The sequence below is a fragment of the Heteronotia binoei genome, chromosome 21 (genome assembly GCF_032191835.1).
Source record: "Heteronotia binoei isolate CCM8104 ecotype False Entrance Well chromosome 21, APGP_CSIRO_Hbin_v1, whole genome shotgun sequence".
Classification (NCBI taxonomy): domain Eukaryota; kingdom Metazoa; phylum Chordata; class Lepidosauria; order Squamata; family Gekkonidae; genus Heteronotia; species Heteronotia binoei.
In genome coordinates this window covers 21605788-21628558 of record NC_083243.1, presented here as the reverse complement: position 1 = coordinate 21628558, position 22771 = coordinate 21605788, and positions in this window count along the sequence as shown.

Sequence of the window (22771 nt, the reverse complement as noted above, 5' to 3'; positions counted from 1 at the left end):
CCAATGCAAGGAAAAACCTGGGGACTTTGAGGGTGCGGCCGGGAGACTTTGGGGGTGCGGCCGGGAGCAGGGTGGGGGCAAGCGGAATTGAACTCCGAAGGGAGTTCTGGCCAACACATTTAAACGGACGGCGCGCCTTTTGAATGCCTTTCCTCCATTGGAAATAATGAAAGATGGGGGTGCCTTCTTTTGGGGGCTCATAGAATTGGACCCCTGGTCCAATCTTTTGGGAGGGTCTTTTGAGGAGAAGCACTGGATGCTATGCTGCAGATTTGGAGCCTCTACCTCAGAAAAGAGCCCCCCCCCCTGAACCCCAGATACCCGCAGATCAATTTTCCATTATACCCTGTGGGAATCATTCTCCATAGGGAATAATGAAGTGCCCAGCAGACATTTCCCTCCCCTCCCCCTGTCCCGCTTTCTGGTGACCCTGAAGCAGGGGGAGGGCCTCCAAACCGGGGGATCCCCTGCCCCCACCTGGGGATTGGCAGCCCTATGTGCATTTTGTGTCCCTCCCCCAGGGGGTGGAATGGATGCACGCAGAAGGAGGTTTGCTAACTTCTGCTGGAGATTTGCGGGGCAGAGGGAGCCCCCCTCGATGGGGAAATGCAAAGACGTGGGTTCGAATTACCACATCCAGGCTAGGGGGTTCTTGGGTTTGGAAGCAGAGTCTAGGGGGAGTTGGGGTTGCAGGTCTGGGTTTGGAGTGACCTGGAGATGTTGGGGAGGGGGTGAGGTTTGGGGACGGGAGAGACTTCAGTAGGGTATAATGCCATAGAGTCCTCCTCCCAAGGCAGCCATTTTCTCCAGGGGAACTAATCTCCGTCCTCTGGAGATAGCGGGAGATCTCCAGCTGCCACCTGGAGGTTGGCAACCCTAGGTTTGGAGAGGGCAGAGGACTCAGCATGGGTGTGATGCAATGGTGCACTGCACAGACCTTTCCACAGCTGCCGTTTCCTCCAGGCAGGGTTGCCAATCTCCAGGTGGCACCTGGAGCTCTCCTGCTATTATAGTTGGTTCCCAAAAGCCCAAGATCAGTTGCCTTGGAGAAAATAGCTGCCTTGGATGATGGACATTGTAGCATTATACCCTACTGAGGTCCCTCCCTTCCCCAAACCTTGCCCTCCCAAGGCTCAAACCGCCCGCCCCCATTCTCCAGGTACTTCTGTGGTGGTATCGCTTTACTCTGCTCTGGTAAGGCCTCACCTGGAGTATTGTGTTCAGTTTTGGGCACCACATTTTAAGAAGGATATAGACAAGCTGGAACGGGTGCAGAAGAGGGCGACGAAGATGGTGAGGGGTCTGGAGACCAAGTCCTATGAGGAAAGGTTGAAGGAGCTGGGGATGTTTAGCCTGGAGAGGAGGTGGCTGAGAGGTGATATGATCACCATCTTCAAAGACCTGAAGGGCTGTCATCTAGAGGATGGTGTGGAATTGTTTTCTGTGGCCCCAGAAGGTAGGACCAGAACCAGTGGGTTGAAATTAAGCCAGAAGAGTTTCCGGCTCAACATTAGGAAGAACTTCCTGAAGGTTAGAGCGATTCCTCAGTGGAACGGCTTCCTCGGGAGGTGGTGGGTTCTCCTTCCTTGGAGGTTTTTCAACAAAGGCTAGATGGCCATCTGTCAGCAATGAAGATCCTGTGAATTTAGGGGGAGGTGTTTGTGAGTTTCCTGCATTGTGCAGGGGGTTGGACTAGATGACCCTGGAGGTACCTTCCAGCTCTATGATTCTCATTGCAGAAACTGGCAACCTCCAGTTAGTATGTTTGGAGGTTAGTTGTATTCAGGGGTCAGGGCCTCCAGGGTCATCTAGTCCAACTGCCTGCGCAATGCAGGAAATTCACAAATACTTCCCCCTAAATTTACAGGATCCTCATTGCTGTCAGATGGCCATCTAGCCCAGGGGTGTCAAACATGCATCCTGGGGGCTGAAAGCAGCCAGTTGTCATCTGCTTCCTTCTCCCTCTCTCTTGCTTCTTTCTACATCACAGCTTGCTTTGCCAGGCTTGCTCAATTGCACAGGTGCTACAGAGAAAAGCCTCTGTTTTCTCCATTGGCTGAGGCTCCTCCCCCTCCTTGGTCCCCTGGGGAGGGAAGGAAAGAGCCTTTGCCTAATTCCCTGGATCCCATGGGAGAAATACAAAGAAAGCACCTTTAAGACCAACAAGCGCTGATGTTTTAAGCATGTTGTATTTTAAGTTTAAAAATATATATATCTTTAATTGTGTTTGTGCCCTTTATAAACATTATATCTCTGCTACCTAATCTTAAATAGGAACACACATGGCCCAGCCTGACAAGGTCTCATTTATGTCTGATCCGGCCCTCATCAGAAATAAGTTTGACACCCCTGATCTAGCTTCTGTTTAAAAAACCTCCAAGGAAGGAGAGCCCACCAGCTCCTGAGGAAGCCTGTTCCACTGAGGAACTGCTCTAACGGTCAGGAAGTTCTTCATTATGTTGAACTGGAAACTCTTGAACCTGGAGACTTTGGGGGTGGAGCCAGGAGAGGGTGGAGTTTGGGGAGGGGAGGGGCCTCAGCAGGGTCCAATACCATAGAGTCCACCCTTCCAAGCAGCCATTTCTCCAGGGGCGTGGATCTCTGCCAGCTGGAGAGCAGTGGTAAAAGCAGGCTATCTCCAGGCCCCACCTGTAGGCTGGCAACCTTATGAGAAGGCTCAGATACAAATGAGCATGGCTCATATTGTGGCTTTCCAAGCTGGCTTTTTGCTAACTACGAACTCTGGGAGGAAACTGGATCAGCAGAAAAAGTTCAACCCCCACCCTGTTCCGCAGCTTCCCACACTTAGCTACAAATTCACTTCCAGCTGAAGTGTGTATTCATTTCTAGAAAAGGCCTTGGCCTAATCAAACTCAAGTGAAAATCAAGGTATGTCCTTTTGTACTTAACTATCTAGTCAGGGAAACACCAGCAGAATGGTCTGAAGAGCCTAGTATTTCACATGCTCAGATTTGAAATGGAAAAACAGAACACAATTTGGTCCTAAGCTCAGTTTTTCAATATTCTGGTTGATGTCTCTGCTTTCGTTTATGCATCCGAAGCATATGCACATTTACTGAGATGAAATTCCATTCAGGCTTGCTTCTAAGAAAGACAGCCAAGCATTACAGCTTCAGCAGTTGCTAATTTTTTTATGGAAGCCCTTAAAGTTAAACCGAATTCTCCGTAGCGTTTATGTTCCTGTATGAAATCTTATATTTGATGGATTCTGTATTTGCTGCTTGGATTATTGTCTATTCCAGGGGTGGCCAAATGTGCCTAATGAAGGAGCCGCATGGAATAAACATCAGATGTTTGAGTGCCACAAGTCATGAATGTCAGACATTTCAGAGATGCAAGGAAGGAAGGAAAGTAACAGATGGAGAAGTTGAAAGAAAGCAACTTTAACTTTAAATGCATTCTCCAAGCCACTGGCTGGCTTGCTTGGAGGAGTGATTTAAAGAGATAAATGCCTTCTCCAAGCCAGCCAATGGAGTGATTGGGTCTTTGCGAGCCACACAGTATGTGTGAAAGAGCCACATGTGACTCCTGAGCCACAGTTTGGCCACCCCTGGTCTATCTTGATATGCCGATAAAGGTATATGATGATGGTGACTTCAGTGGCCTTAAGGAGGAAAGTATTGTACTGATAGAGTTCCTAACTCAGGAAGTGATCCCTCAGAAATTGTGTTGTGTTCAAAATGGTGGACAGCAATCTGAATTAGGGGCAGTGTTTCCTCTAAGCTGTTAGTGTGAGCTAGCTCACAGTTTTTTAGCCTCTGGCTCACACATTTTTGTCTTCGCTCAGGAAAAACGGCCCCAGAATGAACTAATTTATGCAGTAGCTCACAACTTTAATGCCAGTAACTCACAAAGCACAGCTTTTGCTCACAAGACTCCACAGCGTAGAGGGAACATTGATTAGGGATCCCCAACGTGGTGCCCCTGTGTACTATGGCACCTTCCAACCCCTTTCATGGTGCCCATCAAGTATTTTTAGGTGGGACCGGGTGGCAGCTTTTCCCTAGCAAGGGTTCTGATTGGCCACTGGATATGTGAGTGGTTGTGCAGATTTGTTTTAAAGGTTGCTGCAGCAGCTGCTGCCACCAGAGTACAAGGATCTTCATGGTGTGATTGAAGGTCAACTGTGGCAGCCATTTTAGGGCTCACTGTGCCTCCTGTGTTAGCTCTTTTGTGACCGCCATTTTGTGGCTGCACCCACCATGCGGGCTCGAAAAGGCTGGGGATCCTGGTGTAAAGTTGCCATTCTAAAGGATAACAGTGAAATTGACTAGAATTGTATTTTTCTCTGCATTTGTCCATGGTGTACCTGTCAACTTCTGTCAAGTTGCTTCTGACATCTTGCCACCCTATGAATTAATGATCTCCAAAATGTCCCCTTGTTAACAGCCTTGTTCAGGTCTTGCAAAACTGACCTGGCTTCTTTTATTAAATCAATCCATCTCATGTTGGGCGTTCCCAGGGGCCATTTCATAGAAAAGGAGGTGCTGGAGCTCATTAGCACAACTCATTTGCATATGCTACACACCCCTGACATCACCGGAATGGGTACTAAATTATATCAGCTGAGCATCTACCTTAAAATGCTTCTTGAATTAGAAGTGTCCTAAGAAAACCTTACTCCCACCATACTTTTAAAATGACTTTCTCCTAGGTGGCCACAATGGCATGAGGAAGATTTCCCTCTATCTGCTTTATATGTTTTGGTTATTTTCCCATTTTTTGGTGGAGGAAAACATGAGAAAGTTTAGAAACATTAGAAAGTTTGTCAAATCTTAAGAGTTCAGCGAAATTCTCACAGGGGGTTTGAACACCGGAGCCCAGAAGCAAGTACTGGGGGGTGGGGTTTAAGAAAGAAAGAGCACAGTATGAACATATGAAGCTGCCTTATACTGAATCAGACCTTTGGTCCATCAAAGTCAGTATTGTCTTCTCAGACTTGCAGTGGCTCTCCAGGGTCTCAAGCTGAGGTTTTTCACACCTTTTTGCCTGGACCCTTTTTAGTTGGAGATGCTGGGGATTGAACCTGGGACCTTCTGCTTCCCAAGCAGATGCTCTATCACTGAGCCACCGTCCCTCCCCAATAAAACTTAAGAGGTTCCAGAATTCTGCTCCTGTGAGCTCCTGCTCACAATGAGGCCTAGGTGTCCCTCTTTTCTTTCTGCCTCCCACTTTTCCTAGCGTTGTTGCCTTTTCTAGTGAGTCTTATCTTCTCATACGGTGACTGAAGTACGATATTTTAGTCCTTGTCATCCATTATCCTAGGATAAACAGTCGAACCTTCAAATTCTATACTTTCTATATTTAAAAAAAAACGCATGGGGCTATAAGAGTTAACACAGTTGTGAGGTAGCTAGGCGGCCCGCACTGTGGTTTTCACATGAACCTGCCTTCTTCTGAATCAGACCCTTGGCCCATCAATGTCAGAACTGTCTAAGACTGGCTGCAGTTCTCCATGGCCTTGGGCAGAGAAGGGATTTTTTTACATCATCTACTACCTGGTCCTTTTAATTGGAGATGTTGGGGATTGAATTTGGGATCTTCTGCATGCCAAGCAGAGGCTCTGCCAACTGATCCACAGCCCCTCCCTTTTCCTGGAGAATAAACCTTACCATGGAAAACAACGCACTGTTTAAGATGCAATAGAGTGGCAAATTCCCAGCGAAGCGCCTTAGCTGGCGAGCCAGTGGGTCAAGGACTGCATTCATGGGGTTCACACACACTAAGTAACACACTTTTAATCCACTTTCAGTGCACTTTGCGACTGGATTTTACTGTGTGAAATGGCAAAATCCACTTGCAAACGGTTGCTGATGTGGATTGAAACTGCGTTATTTAGCACAGGGGTGTCAAACATGTCGCCCAGGGGCCAAATCAGGCCCCTGGAGAGCTCTTATCAGGTCCCCGAGGAACTGACTGTTATCTGCTTCTTTCTCCCTCTGTCTTGCTTTCTTCTGCACCACAGCTTGCTTTGCCAGGCTTGCTCAATCACGCAGGAGCTACTGTGCCAAGTTTCTCTTCCTTCTATTGGCTGGGGCTCCTCCTCCTCCTGGTCCCCTGGGGAAGGAAGGAAAGAGCCCCAGCTTCCTTTGCCCAGTTCCCTGGATCCCATGGGAGAGATACAAAGAAAGCACCGTTAAGACCAATGAGTGCTAACGTTTTAAGCATGTTTTAGTTTAGGTGTTAAAAAAATCATAAGTTGTGTTTGTCTGTGCGAGTTATAAAGTTTATATCTCTGCTACCTGACATTTCATTTTATGACACAACAAGGTCTCATTTATGTCAGATCTGGCCCTCATAGGAAATGAGTTTGACACCCCTGTGTGTAAATGCTCATCATGGGTGCACTTAAGCTCTGGAATGGCTTTGCAGCGGGGCTTGCGCTTGAATAGCAACAAACCCAGCTAGGGGACTTGGAGAGCTGTGTGCCTGGAGACTTGGCCCCACAGAGAATCATAGAGTTGGAAGGGACCTCCAGGGTCATCTAGTCCAACCCCCTGCACAATGCAGGAAACTCACAAACACCTCCCCCTAAATTCACAGGATCTTCATTGCTGTCAGATGGCCATCTAGCCTCTGTTAAAAACCTCCAAGGAAGGAGAGCCCACCACCTCCCGAGGAAGCCTGTTCCACTGAGGAACCGCTCTAACTGTCAGGAAGTTCTTCCTAATGTTGAGCTGAAAACTCTTTTTATTTTAATCTGTTGGTTCTGGTCTGACTTTCTGTGGCAACAGAGAACAACTCTGCACAATCCTCTATATGATAACCCTTCAAGCAGAATCACAGAATCATAGTGTTAGAAGGGACCTCCAGTGTCATCTAGTCCACCCCCCTGCACAAGGCAGGGAATTCACAAATGCCTCCCCCTAAATTCACAGAATCTTCATCTGCCATATGGCCATCTAGCCTCTGTTTCAAAATCCCCAAGGAAGGAGAGCCCACCACCTCCCGAGGAAGCCTGTTCCCCTGAGGAACCGCTCTAAACTCACAGATACCTCCCCCTAAATTCACAGGATCTTCATTGCTGTCAGATGGCCATTCTAGCCTCTGTTTAAAGACCTCCAAGGAAGGAGAGCCCACCACCTCCCGAGGAAGCCTGTTCCAGTGAGGAATCGCTCTAACGGTCAGGAAGTTCTTCCTAATGTTGAGCCAGAAACTCTTTTGATTTAATTTCAACCCGTTGGTTCTGGTCCTGCCTTCTGGGGCCACAGAAAACAATTCCACCCCATCCTCTAGATGACAGCCCTTTAAGTCCTTGAAGATGGTGATCATATCACCTCTCAGCCGCCTCTCCAGGCTAAACGTGCCCAGCTCCTTCAACGTTTGGGAAAGTCTCAGGATGTTAGGAAAGTCTCAGAATGTTGGGTTCACATTGTGCTGTAGGTTTCTATTATTAGTCAAACCAAATTCTCTTGCATCAGAGCATCTCAGATGAAAAACAGAAGTTCCACTGAGCTCAATGGGGACTTTCTGCTCCTGAAGAGCCAAAGACACAGGAGGTATGAAGTGATGTAGAAGTGGCAACTCTTGGAGAGTGCACTTCGCACACAGCCTAGCCCATGCTTTGTAGGCATGAGAAAAGTCTTTCTTTCCAGGCTAATCTAGCAGTGTGTCTGTCTCAGGGGTAGAATGTCTGCTTTGCATGCAGAAGGGTGCCAAGTTGAATCCCCAGCATCTTTAGTTAAAAGGATCAGGCAGTAAATAATGTGAAAGACCCATCTGGGAGATGTAACTAGGGACGCTTGAACTCCTGATGGCTTGGCTCACTTACCATTCAGCAGTGGTGATAGGCAACCAATTAATTAGTGGACTGCCTTGAAACCTGTTCAGGTGCAGTGGTTAAGTGTGGAGACTCTTATCTGGGAGAACCTGGTTTGATTCCCCATGCTTCCACCTGCAGCTGCTGGAATGGCCTTGGGTTAGCCGTAGCTCTCACAGGAGTTGTCCTTGAAAAGGCAGCTGCTGTGAGAGCCCTCTCAGCCCCACCCACCTCACAGGGTGTCAGTTGTGGGAGGATAAGATAAAGGCGATGGTAAGCCACTCTGAGATTCTGTCCTTGAAAAGGCAGCTGCTGTGAGAGCTCTCTCAGCCCCACCCACCTCACAGGGTGTCTGTCATGTGGAGAGAAGATATAGGAGATTGTAAATCGCTCTGAGACTCTGATTTAGAGAGAAGGGTGGGGTATAAATCTGCAGTCTTCTTCTTCAGAAGAAGAAGAACAGACCGCTGGTAGCGATCAGAAGCCAACTCCCAGCTGATGAGGGATCAAGTGGAAATCTGTTTCTGATCTGCTGCTGGGGAAATTGTGCTGTGTACCAATCAGGAAGAAGGCGGGGGGGGGGGGGGGGGAGATCAGGAACCAACCTCCAGCTAATAAACTAGAAGTCAGGTTCTTTGAATCTTCTAAACCGGAGATGTGGCAAGGATGGGTGATTAGAAGCCCAACTGATTTCCCTTCTCCCCACCACAAGCTCATGGCTTGGGCTCGAGAGAAGAAGAAATAAAGGAGCTCTTTCTCCTTTCCCTCTTGCATTGGGGATGTCAGAAGCCTTGCTGTTGTCCAACTTGGAGGGTGGAAAGAGAAAGGAACTTTTTCATGTCTCTCTTTTTGCAACACAGAGATTAAAATCATTGTCCTATCCTAACCCACTCTTTCTCCTCTCCTTTTTGCAATGCAGAGGTTTAAAGTATTGCTTCCGTTGCCACTCAAATTGGAAGGAAGGGCAGAGAAATGAACTCTTCCCCCCCCCCTATTTTTTTTTGAAATACAGAGATTGAAAGCATTGCTTTTATCTCTGCCCAACTTGGAAGGGAGGAGAAAGAAATTAGCTCTTTTTGCCCACCTTTTTTGCAACTTCACTATGCAGCTGTTTTGCTAGGGGTGGTGGGGATCAGAACTCGACTCGGTTCATTTCCCGATCAGTTCCTGAGTCTACTTTAGACCGGGATGTAGCTGCAGACTTGTTTGGCCGCTGTTGGAGTTGCTCAGTGCAATCCAAACATATCCCTGATCAGTTCACAGTCCACTGGTGAGTGTCAAACAAGGTAAATTTCACTGCCAAGCTAAGAAAGTCTTGTTGACCAAAAAACAGTACAGAAAGAAAGTATTATTGGAGATTGTTAAAACATCAGCGGCAGCCCTTTGTATTTATGTAGCTATTTGCATCAGTTATGCCTCATTTTTTCTCTCAGTGGGTGAACCAAAGCCACTTATATTTTCCCCTTGTCATCCATCATATCCTTGCAACAACCCTATGAAGAAGTTTAGGTGGAGAGTTGTACAGCTGGCTCCAGTTCATCCACGGCAGAGTGGGGATTCGCACCTGGGACCCCCCAAGATCCTAGTCCAGCCGTCTAGCCGTTATGCCACACAGTGTGGCCATTATGCCATACTTGGGGACATGCTGCTATGTTTCATGTAGGATCCAGGGCTTTTTTTGTAGCAGGAGCTCCTTTGCATATTAGGCCACACACCCCTGGTGTAGCCAGTCCTCCAAGAGCTTACAGGGCTCTTCTTCCAGGGCCTACTGGAAGCTCCAGGAGGATTGGCTACATCAGGGGTGTGTGGCCTCATATGCAAAGAAGGTCCTGCTAGAATTACTTACAAGGCTCTCAGTACAGGGCCTACTGGAAGCTTCAGGAGGATTGGCTACATCAGGGGGGCGTGGCCTAATATGTAAAGGAGGTCCTGCTAGAATTCCTTACAGGGCTCTTCTTCCAGGGCCTACTGTAAGCTCTTGGAGGATTGGCTACATCAGGGTGTGTGTGGCCTAATATGCAAAGGAGCTCCAGCTACAAAAAAGGCCAAATCCAGTCTGTGGACCGGTTCTTACCTCTTTGAGCCTCTCTCTTCCTAGTTACGTTTCTTATTGAGCATGATTAACAGGAAATAAGGCAGAAGAGAGGCAATTTGTCATGCCAATGAGCATTTTAGCCAAGAAACTTTGTATGCTCACGCTGCCAACCCACTGAAGCAATAACCCTTCTAAGTCTCCCATGTGAAAAATAGTTCAGTTTTTAAAAATCAGGGCTGTGTTTGTTTTAATGAACACTATTGGGGGTCAAGCCCCATGGCGCAGAGTGCTAAAGCTGCAGTTCTGCAGTTCGACCTCTCTGCTCATGACTGAGCTGACATGAAAATGTTGTGATGTGACATCACCCCAGAGTTGGAAACGACTGGTGCTTGCACAGGGGACTAAAAGGTAAAGGTAGTCCACTGTGCAAACACCAGTCATTTCTGACTCCGGGGTGATGTCGCATCACATTTTCACGGCAGACTTTTTACGGGGTGGTTTGCCATTGCCTTCCCCAGTCATCTACACTTTCCCCCCAGCAAGCTGGGTACTCATTTTTCTGACCTCGGAAGGATGGAAGGCTGAGTCAACCTCAAGCCAGCTACCTGAACCCAGTTTCCGCCGGAATCGAACTCAGGTCGTGAGCAGAGCTTAGGACTGCAGCACTGCAGCTTTACCACTCTGCGCCACGGGGACTACCTTTACCTTTTTTACCTTGTTTTAATGAACACTATTGGGGGTCAAGCGTGCCTCTAAATCCTATCCTCTCCTGTGGAAACTTTATTAATGGTAGATTTGGGGAAATGGGAGGCTGTGTATCCTCAGGCTGTGCTAACCGGCGTTTAAATCCCAGATTCACTGTGTGTTCCTGGGCAAATCAGTTTTCCCCAGCCGGTAGCTTTCCGATTGTTAACAGAGTAATAAATGGCCTGCTTTTCACGTTGCCAGGGGGAATAAAATAAGAGATGCAGATCGTACTACCTGCTGGAGGTGCTATAGAAATTATCAGCAGCAATAAGTCAAACTGCCGCACTAACACAGCAACCTCCTACGCTCAAACAATACTATTCTTCTCACAAGTCAGGGAACTGTGAGTTATTGGGAGCTGGGGAATAAACTGGAAATTCACACACATCAAAATCCAGGACCCTCTAAACCAGGGGTCCCGATCCTGGTGCCCGCTGACAACTTTCTTGGTGCCCACCCAATGTTTATAGAAAGTGGGAAGGGCCAGGTGGAGTTTTTGCCCAGCAAAGTTTCTGATTGGCTATCGGAGATCTGATTGGCTGTGCAGATTTTTTAATAAAAATGTTTCTTGGGCTGCATCTACCACCACAGCACAGGGATTTTTACTTTGTGACTGAAGGTGAGCTGCGGCAGCCATTTTGTGGCCAGCTCTGCCTCCTGCAGCAGCCATTTTGTGGCTGTGCCCACCACACTGTGACAGAATTCCAAACATGTCCACAGACTGAAAAGGGTTGGGGATCCTGGCTCAAAACCCTGATCTGCTTAAACAGACAATTTCCCCAATTTCTTTCCTTCCCTTAATTGGCTCTCAGTTGCTGTCAACATTTAGTGCTCCCAGAAGCACGCTCTGTTGTTATCAGGTTTCCCCCTCCCTTAATTTTTCATATTTATTTTATTTATATTCTGCCTTTCTCCCCGATTGGGACACAAAGCGGCTGACATCATTCTCTTCTCTTTTTTTCACAACATTGGGACTAGACCGAGTCACCTAAGCATGCTTCCATGGCAGAGTGGGGATTCAAACCTGGTTCTCCCAGATCCTAGTCCAACACTTCAACCTCTACACCACTCTGGCTCTTATACCTGGGATCAATGCTTTCAAGAGTGGCATGTCATCCATTTTTCTGTTGGAAACAGAGATGGTAGAAAACAGCAAGAGCCCACTAGCACCTTGAAGACTAACAACATTTGTGGCAGGAGGAGGAAAAGGAGTAGGAGAAGAAGATGATGATATTGGATTTATATCCTGCCCTATACTCTGAATCTCAGAGTCTTAGAACGGTCACAACCTCCTTTACCTCCCCCCCATACACAACAGACACCCTGTGAGGTAGGTGGGGTTGAGAGAGCTCTTATAGCAACTGCCCTTTCAAGGACAACTCCTGTGAAAGCTATGGCTGTCCCAAGGCCATTCCAGCAGCTGCAAGTGGAGGAGTGGGGAATCAAACTCGGTTCTCCCAGATAAGAGTCCGCACACTTAACCACTACACCAAACTGGGTCTCGTAAGAACATGAGAGAAGCCATTTGAATCAGGCCAATGGCCCATCCAGTCCAACACTCTGTGTCACACAGTGGCCAAAACAACCAGGTGCCATCAGGAGGTCCATCAGTGGGGTCAGGACACTAGAAGCCCTCCCACTGTTACCCCCCCAAGCACCAAGAATTCAGAATCACTGCCCCAGACAGAGAGTTCCATCAATAAAAGGTAAAGGTAGTCCCTTGTGCAAGCACCAGTTCTTGTTCAGTCGCACAGTCGAGTCCAACTCTTTGCGACCCCATGGACAAAGTCACGCCAGGCCCTCCTGTCTTCCAACATCCTCTGAAGTCTGCTCAAATTCGTGTTTGTTAAATCAGTAATTCTGTCCAGCCATCTCATCTTTTGCCGTCCCCTTCTTCTTTTGCCTTCTGTCTTTCCTAGCACCTTCTCCAGTGAGTGCTGCCTTCTTATTGTGGCTAATAGCCACTGATGAACCTCTGCTCCATATGTTTATCCAATCCCCTCTTGAAGCTGGCTATGCTTGTAGCCACCACCACCTCCTATGGCAGTGAATTCCATGTGTTAACCACCCTTTGGGTGAAGAAATCATGAGTCACTGCTCACTTCCAAGATGGGCAGCTGTGTTTGTCCATAGCAGTAGAAGAGCGCGAGAGTCCAGTAGCCCCTTCAAGACCAACAACATTTGTGGCTGGGTAGGAGCTTTCATGAGTCATCGCTCACTTCTTCAGATACAGCTAGAATGAAAGATGATGGTGACCAGGGGTGGAATTCTAGCAGGAGCTCCTTTGCATATTAGGCCACACCCTCCTGATGTAGCCGATCCTCCAAGAGCTTCCAAGGCTCTTTTTTATAAGCTCCAGGAGGATCGGCTACATCAGGGGTGTGTGGCCTAATATGCAAAGGAGCTCCTGCTAGAATTCCACCCCTGATGGTGACAATGATTATTTTTGTTAAATTGGCACGGTAGGGTTGTTACATCTTCCCCCCTCCCATGAAAGGTTGTGCTAAAGCCCTTCTGGCGATCACAGAGCAAAGCCACCTTTCTGGAGTAGACCTGCCAACTCCAGGTTGGGACATTCCTGGGGGTCTGGGGTTGGGGCCTCAGTGGGGTGTAATGCCGCAGAGTCCACCCTCCGAAGCAGCCATTTTTCCCAGGAGAACGGAGCTCTGTAATCTGGAGATCAGTTGTAATCCTGGGCAGGGCTTTTTTTTTTAGAAAAAGCCCAGCAGGAACTCATTTGTGTATTAGGCCACACACCCTGATACCAAGCCAGCCGGAGAGCCAGTTTGGTGTAGTGGTTAAGTGTGTGGACTCTTATCTGGGAGAACCGGGTTTGATTCCCCACTCCTCCACTTGCACCTGCTGGAATGGCCTTGGGTCAGCCATAGCTCTTGTAGGAATTGTCCTTGAAAGGGCAGCTGCTGTGAGAGCCCTCTCAGCCCCACCCACCTCACAGGGTGTCTGTTGTTGGGGGAGAAGATAAAGGAGATTGTAAGCTGCTCTGAGTCTCTGATTCAGAGAGAAGGGCGGGGTATAAATCTGCAATTCTTCTTCCTCTGCATTTCTGCTCAAAAAAAGCCCTGATCCTGGGAAATCTCCAGGCTTCACCTGTAGGTTGGCCACCACACTGTGAAGGCGGCAGAGTTAAGAATAGCAAAGCGTGACCCTTGCTAGCTACCAGGATGTCTGTGCAGCCATGCTAAACTGTCATTGCGGAACACTCTTTTTTGCCTCTGCTCTTTCCGGCCTCGCAAACTTACCCCCCCCTCCCTGTCCACTCCCCCCCTCCTTAACCCTTTCATTCATTGCTCCATTCAAGGGGGCTCAGGGGGAACAAATAACCAAGAAGTCAATGGACTGCAGCCTTCCCGCTGGGCCAAAACCCCTTTCACAAAGCCCGTCCTCCCCTCTTCGCCTTTTCAGAAACCCAGCCTGACTCCTCAGCCGCCAGCCGGCACACCACTCCTCGGCTATTCAAGGGCCAGGGTGCAGCTGCGGCCCCCTCCTCCGTCAGCTGACACACGGCAGCTGCTCAGTGGAGGGCCAGGTGGCCAAGCCGCTCCCGGCTTCTCTCCTTCCTGGCCACCTTACAGGCCTGACCCTGCTTGTATTGATTGGAGAAGCGGGGTTGCGCCAGCCCACCTTTCCCATGCACAGAACTCTTGCTCCTTATGCTCCAGCTGTTCTTTAACCCACCTTAACAGCTGGCCTTTCTTGTGACCTTTACAATAGAACTACCTTCCAGCACCAGAATTGCAAGGTGGGGTTGGGGGGTGGGGGAAGAAATCCATCTTCCCATTTTAAAAGGAGGGAGGGGACAGGAAATGCAAATCATCATCCTCTTTAGGTTCCAATTTTTTTTTTTTTCAGAAATGTTCTAGGTAGGATAAGCAGAGTGCTTTTCAGGCCTCATTTTGGGCAGGAGCTCACAGGAGCAGAGATCCAGAACCTCTGCATTTCACGGTGCTCTTTCTTTCTTCCCCCCACCCCTTCAAAAGACTTGCTTCTGGGCTCCATCATTCAAACCGCCTGTGCGAACTTTGCTGAACTCTAAGATTTGACAGACTTTCTAATATTTCCCTCCACAACCAAATTGGAAAATAACCAACACATATCAAGCAGACGGATGGAAATCTTCATCAGGCCACAGTGGCCACATAAGGGAAAATAATTTAAAGAGTATGATGGGAGGAAGGTTTCATTGTGACATTTATCATTCAAGAAGCATTTTAAGCGAGGTGATGTAATTGAGGACACCTTCCGGTGATGTCAGGGGCGAGGGGCATATGCAAATGAGTTGTGCTAACGAGCTCCGGCACCTCTTTTTCTATGGAACGATCCCTACTTTTCTCCCAGCTGAATGGAAGGTATTCCTTCCTCCCGCTCCGACCAAGGAATTAAGACTAGAGTTCTTCTGAGCGTGAGATGAATGCCTGTTTTGTTTATAATGGGAAGCAATTTTCTCTGACGGCAGCACTTAATGGTGTTGGATTCCCAGCCGGGGACAGATACATTAAAAGGATGGACGCTCTAAGCAGCTGCAGTTTTTACAAGCTGCTGGTGGTAATGCATGAATCACAAGAAAAACACACACACACAAACACACTATGGTTGTCAGCTAGGGTTGCCAAGCCCCCAGCTTCCCATACCATAGAGTTTTCCCTCCCAAATGGCTAGAGCATCCGGGAAAACGATAGAGTTTTCCTAGAAACGCCTAGGGCGAGCCTGCATGGACGCAGCCATTTTGATGACCTCACTTCCAGCTGACGTCATCGCACCAGTGATGTAGGGAGTTGGGAACCTCCCGGGTGGGGGATTCCCCGCCCGGACCGGGGGCTTGGCAGCCCTATTGCCAGCTCCTCCCTGGCCATCAGTGGGGAATGGGGGGTGGGTAGGGTTGCCAAATCCAGGTTGGGAAACATCTGGGGAAGGAGCCTGGGGGAGGACAGGGGTTTCAGTGGGGTACAGTGCCATGGAGCCCACCTTCCAAAGCATCCATGTTCTCCAGGCTGCAGGGCTTTTTCTATAGCAGGAACTCCTTTGCATATTAGGCCACACACCGCCCTGATGTAGCCAATCCTCCTGGAGCTTACAGTAGGCCCTGTACTAAGAGCCCTGTAAGCTCTTGGAGGACTGGCTGCATCAGGGGTGTGTGGCCTAATAGGCAAAGGAGTTCCTGCTACAAAAAAAAAAGCCCTGCTCCAGGTAGGGTTGCCAAGTCCAATTCAAGAAATATCTGGGGACTTTGGGGTGGAGCCAGGAGACATTGGGGCGGAGCCAGGAACAAGGGTGTGACAAGCATAATTGAACTCCAAGGGAGTTCTGGCCATCACATTTAAAGGGACAGCACACCTTTTTAAATGTCTTCCTTCCATAGGAAATAATGAAGGATAGGGGCACCTTCTTTTGGGGCTCAAGGACAGCTTTTGGGGCTTTTGAGCCTTCTTTTGGGGCTCAAGGACAGCTTTTGGGGCTCAAGGACAGAATGAGTAGGCACATTGATGAACACGGGTTATTGAGGAAGACTCAGCATGGGTTCTGCAAGGGAAGATCTTGCCTCACTAACCTGTTACATTTCTTTGAGGGAGTGAACAAACATGTGGACAAAGGAAACCCAATAGATGTTGTTTACCTTGACTTCCAGAGAGCTTTTGATAAAGTTCCTCATCAAAGGCTCCTTAGAAAGCTTGAGAGTCATGGAGTAAAAGGACAGGTCCTCTTGTGGATCAAAAACTGGCTGAGTAATAGGAAGCAGAGAGTGAGTATAAATGGGCAGTCTTCGCAGTGGAGGACGGTAAGCAGTGGGGTGCCGCAGGGCTCAGTACTGGGTCCCATGCTCTTTAACTTGTTCATAAATGATTTAGAGTTGGGAGTGAGCAGTGAAGTGGCCAAGTTTGCGGATGACACTAAATTGTTCAGGGTGGTGAGAACCAGAGAGGATTGTGAGGAACTCCAAAGGGATCTGTTGAGGCTGGGTGAGTGGGCGTCAACGTGGCAGATGCGGTTCAATGTGGCCAAGTGCAAAGTAATGCACATTGGGGCCAAGAATCCCAGCTACAAATACAAGTTGATGGGGTGTGAACTGGCAGAGACTGACCAAGAGAGAGATCTTGGGGTCGTGGTAGATAACTCACTGAAAATGTCAAGACAGTGTGCGTTTGCAATAAAAAAGGCCAACGCCATGCTGGGAATTATTAGGAACGGAATTGAAAACAAATCAGCCAGTATCATAATGCCCCTGTATAAATTGATGGTGCGGTCTCATTTGGAGTACTGTGTGCAGTTCTGGTCGCCGCACCTCAAAAAGGATATTATAGCATTGGAGAAAGTCCAGAGAAGGGCAACTAGAATGATTAAAGGGCTGGAGCACTTTCCCTATGAAGAAAGGTTGAAACGCTTGGGACTCTTTAGCTTGGAGAAACATTGACTGCGGGGTGACATGATAGAGGTTTACAAGATAATGCATGGGATGGAGAAAGTAGAGAAAGAAGTACTTTTCTCCCTTTCTCACAATACAAGAACTCGTGGGCATTTGATGAAATTGCTGAGCAGACAGGTTAAAACGGATAAAAGGAAGTACTTCTTCACCCAAAGGGTGATTAACATGTGGAATTCACTGCCACAGGAGGTGGTGGCGGCCGCAAGTATAGCCACCTTCAAGAAGGGTTTAGATAAAAATATGGAGCACAGGTCCATCAGTGTATTAGCCACAGTGTATGTGTGTATATAAAATTTTTTGCCACTGTGTGACACAGAGTGTTGGACTTGATGGGCCGTTGGCCTGCTCCAACATGGCTTCTCTTATGTTCTTATGTTCATAGAATTGGACCCCTTGGTCCAATCGTTTTGAAACTTGGGGGTACTTTGGGGAGAGGCACTAGATACTATACTGAAAATTTGGTGCCTCTACCTCAAAAAACAGCTCCCCCAAAGCCCCCGAAACCTCCAGATCAATTCCCCATTATACCTTATGAGAATCGATCCCCACATAGGGAATAATGAAGTGCTCAGCAGATGTTTCCCTCCCCCCCCCCCCGCCGTTTCTGGCGACTCTGAAGCGAGGGATTGGCCTCTCTACTCATGAATTGCTGCCAACTTCTTCCAAGGAACACAGACACACCATCCCAAGAGGAAGCCTTTCAATCGGAGACTGCAGCCTCCGGAGGTGGAAAGGCACATGGTCCTCTGGGGGAGGGGCTTCCCCCCGCCGGCCAGCTGACTGGGGGCGGGAAGGAGCCTGGGAAAGAGGAAAAACTCCTGCTGGGACCTGGGGATTGGCAAGCCTAGCTCCAGGAGAACTGATCTCTGTAGTCTGGAGATGAGCTGTAATTCTAGGGGGAACTCAAGTCCCACCTGGAGGCTGGCATCCCTCACACACACACCTGCTGGCTTCACATTGTCATGTTTTGGCCAGGTGTTTGGAATTCTCGAAGGCCTGGTGGTGTGTTCTGTCTAGTGGAAACCCTGCCGGAGTGACTGTGGCTCAGTGATAGAGCATCTGCTTGGCATGCAGAAGGTCCCAGGTTCAACCCCCAGCACCTTCAAGGATTTAGTAATAGGCAGTTCAAGGATTTAGTAATAGGCAGGCGTCGGATTCAGTGGGAGTTCACAGGAGCACAGCTCCTGAACCTTTCTGAAAGTTCCACCTCCTTGTCCATTGAATAGTAGATGCAGCTGCATAACAATCCCTGGATGAGCTCCACCACCTATTTTTCTACAAAACAACCCCTGGAAGCAGGTGATATGAAAGACTTCTGCCTGAGACCTCGGAAAGAAGAATAGGGGTTTTTTTGATACCCCACTTTTCACCTAAGAGAGCCAGTTTGGTGTAGTGGTTAAGTGAGCAGACTCTTACCTGGGAGAACCGGGTTTGATTCCCCACTCCTCCACTTGCACCTGCTGGAATGGCCTTAGGTTAGCCATAGCTCTGGCAGAGGTTTCCCTTGAAACGGCAGCTGCTGTGAGAGCCCTCTCAGCCCTACCTACCTCACAGGGTGTCTGTTGTGGGGAGAGAAGATATAGGAGATTGTGAGTCACTCTGAGTCTCCGATTCAGAAAGGAGGGCGGGGTATAAATCTGCAGTCTTCTTCTTCTGCTGCATCAAGGAGTCTCAAAGTGGCTTGCAATCACCTTCCCTTCCTTTCCTCATAACAGGCACTAGCCTTTAGGAAGGACATCCCAAGCCAGTAGCCAGTCATCATCACCAAGTACGACTGGCTTCTTCATCAAGCTTTCAGAATCAGTTTTTGTCTGTGCTGAACCCTTCAGAGAAATGGGTATATTAGATTATTATAAGAAAATGCTTCCTCGCTGGGCGTTTTTTTGAGCAGGAATGCACGGGAACAAAGTTCTGGCTGGTTTGGTGTCAGGGATGTGTGGCCTCATGTGCAAATGAGTTCCTGCTGGGCTTTTTCTACAAAAAAGCCCGGGGTGAAACAATGGTGGTGTCAGGGGGTGTGGCCTCATATGCAAATAAGTCCCTGCTGGGTTTTTCCTTCAAAAAAAGCCCTGTGCGAAACAATGGTGATGTCAGGGGGCGTGGCCTAATATGCAAACAAGTTCCTGCTGGGCTTTTACAAAAGAGTCTTGTGCTAAACAGCGATAGTGTCAGGGGGTGTGGCCTAATATGCAAATATGTTTCTGCTGGGCTTTTTCTACAAAGGAAAATCAATGGTGAAAACAATGGTGTGGCCTAATATGCAAATAAGTTCCTCCGCCGCTACTCACCATCTCCTCCCCTTGTCACCTCCTAGTACTAAAATTGGGTTCTCAGACAAAGTAGTGGTTTTCCTTGGCTCAAATTAGAAATCTGGAAGAGATCTAAAAAGATCCTTGGAGGAGTAAGGGTGGCCAGCCATGTTTGTTTCTACCAAGGAGGAAGCTACTGAATCTCTCGGCGGCACTGTTTTGAAAATCCCAGTTTCTGAAACTGGTTGATCCCACTTGGAACAAAATTGTACCAATCCAACAAAACGAATTTTTGTAGAATTGTTGCCATTAAAAATGCCACCTGTTTGTGCATCTGTTGCATGCAAATGTGAACCTGGCGCCAAAAAATGCCATGGAAGAAAATAATCAGGAATACCAGAACTGAAAACAGAAAAGACTGTCGACAGCAGTTTATGAACCAAGATGAAAGAATATAGTGCATATCCATTTGTCCTTATTAAGAAGTGAGAGATGGGACATTCAGCTTGAAGATTTTTTTATATCAGAATGGTGTAAGGGGACATAACAGAGGTTTATAAAATTACGCTTGGGATGGAGAGAGTTGACTAAGAGAAATTTTTCTCCCTCTCCCCAAATACGAGAACTCGAGGGCATCTAGTGAAGCTGATGGGTAGTAGGTTCAGGACAAACAAAAGGAAATACTGCTTTACACAGAGATTAAAATGTGGAATTCACTGCAAACACCTTTCAAAGGGGATTCTGGAATTCATGGAGGATAGGTTTATTAGTGGCTACTAGTGTGATGACTGAGAGGAATCTCCATATTCAGAGGCACTAAACTTCTGAAACCCAGAGTCAGGAGGCAACATCAGGAGAAGGCCTTGCTTGGCTTCTCTGCCCTGTGGTTGGCCCTCCAGAGGAACTGGTTGGCCACTGTGTGAGAGAAGATGCTGGACTAGATGGACCACTGGTCTGATCCAGCAGGGCTCTTCTGATGTTCTTATGGCCTCCACCTCTATGCCCTGTTGTTGGCCCTTCAGGGGAACTGGTTGACCACTGTGTGAGACAGGATGCTGGACTAGATGGACCACTGGTCTGATCCAGCAGGGCTCTTCTGATGTTCTAATGAAGGCCTCAGCCTCTATGCCCTGTTGCTGGCCCTTCAGAGGAACTGGTTGGCCATTGTGTGTGACAAGATGCTGGACTAGAGGGACCACTGGTCTGATCTAGCAGGGCTCTTCTGATGTTCTTAAGCAGGACGAGAGAGTGATTTTGCCACCTCTTTTGCCCCTCAGTTTGGTTAGAGAGCCAGTTTGGTGTAAGTGGTTAGGTGTGTGGACTCTACTGGAATGGCCTTGGGTCAGCCATAGCTCTGGCAGAGGTTGTCCTTGAAAGGGCAACTTCTGTGAGAGTCCTCTCAGGCCCACCCACCTCACAGGGTGTCTGTTGTGGAGGAGGAAGGTAAAGGAGATTGTGAGCTTCTCTGAGACTCTGAGATTTGGAGTGGAGGGCGGGATATAAATCCAATATCATCATCTTCTTCTTCTTAAGTTCTTGTGGATCCCACCACCCCAGAGAATCAACTTTCAACATTGCCGAATTCAAAGAAAGGAAACACTGTACCATGGGGCATAAAAAGAAAATGGGGTATAAACTGGGTCAATGCACTTGTGCACGCCATTTGTTGAACATTTTTGCAAGCAGAGAATCTTAAAAACTCTGTGCCTGAAACTCAACTCAACAGCCTCAGACTTGTCTATTTAAAACCGAGCCTGCCCCAGTTACATACAAAGCATGGGTGTGAGCCCAGTTTTTTGAGCAAGAAGGACATACAGGTGAGGAGAGATGAGACCTGGCTCCCTCCCTCATGATTTACTGTATTGCAGCCTAAAATTCTGTCACCCTGTTCTCTGCTCCAGTACTGGAAGAGTCCAACAGATCCAAGGGAGGTAAGTTATGGGGAAAGGATTCAGCTCACCCAAGTACCTCTTTTCCCTTTAAATCAGTCTCCCCTGCACACACCCTGCTGCTGGTTGCCAACCTCCAGGTGGTGAGTAAAAATATAACCAAAAGGTTATAGTGACCAAATAACTATGATGTATTTATAACAACATGCAGTAATCTATCTACATGGAGTGCACCACATGAAGCCGCATGGAATGGAACTCCCGTCAACCTTAGAAAGAAACTTGCATTTGTCATTGGGTCTTAAATTTGTACCATTTTGTATTCCTACCGGCTACGTGTGGCTCTGCTCACTGCACCGGATTCCTCGTCTGATGAAGTGGAGCGCACGAGAGCTTACATTCTGGATAAAACTAAGTTGGTCTTAAAGGCGCGACTTAACTCCTATTTTGTTCTACTACTTCAGACCAACACAGCTGCCTGCTTGGAAATATAAAGTTCGTAGCAAAATGCTTGTAAGGAGGAGTGCCGACGTACAGGAGGTCGACTTGACCAGTCCTGCTTGGATTAGGGTTTGTAGACTCTTTCAGGCTCAAGTGCCGTGTTCTACTGGAGAAAGTTTTCCTTCCAGACGTTTCGTTCTCAGCTGCGGAGAACATCCTCAGTGGCGTTGCAGCCGGAGCAGGCGCTCTGACCTTCTTGGCTGCTGTGCATTGAGTGGGGCCAGGGCTGCTGGAGAGCTGCTATTTATAGGCTGGAGGGGCTGTGATGAAAGGGCAATTGGTTTGTGGATGTGCCCATTGTTTGGATTATTCCTGCTTGGATTATTCTAGCATAGGGTGCTCCGTATACAACTTGTTGATAGAAGAGGTGGAAGTGCAGTTTCGATTACACAGAAGTCTTACTTGCATTCCAGAAGCTGCCGGAAAATTCCAGACACTCAAAAAGGGGGCTAAAAGGTCTCCAAGTGAATCTTAACCGGCACTACGCTCAAAAAAGGCTCAAGCATTTTGATACTTGCTTTATATTGTTATTTGACTGCATGTTGTAAATGCATCATAGTTATTTGGCCACTATAACCTTTTGGTTGTTTTTTTTCTCATTGTCTAGCAGTGACCTCTCTACCTTTTTTCAACCTCCAGGTGGTGCCTGGAGATCTCTGGGGATCATAACTGATACAGATCAGTTCCCCTGGAGAAAACTGTCATGTTGGAAGGTAGATTCTATGCAGGACCAGCCCTATACTGTCTGATACCCTAGGCAAGGCTAAATTCTGGCACACACACACACACACACCCTGCACTGATAACATCACCGAGTGACATGGTAAAGGTAAAGGTAGTCCCTTGTGTTGCTTTCACAACGTTTTCACGTCAGACTTTTTACGGGGTGGTTTGCCATTGCCTTCCCCAGTCATCTACCCTTTCCCCCCAGCAAGCTGGGTACTCATTTTACCGACCTCAGAAGGATGGAAGGCTGAGTCAACCTCGAGCCGGCTACCTGAACCCAACTTCTGCCGGGATCAAACTCAGATCGTGAGCAGAGTTCAGGACTGCAGCTTTACCACTCTGCGCCACAGGGCTCTTATGACATGGGGGGGGGGGGGGTGCCCAATTTTGTGTCCCCAGAAGGCT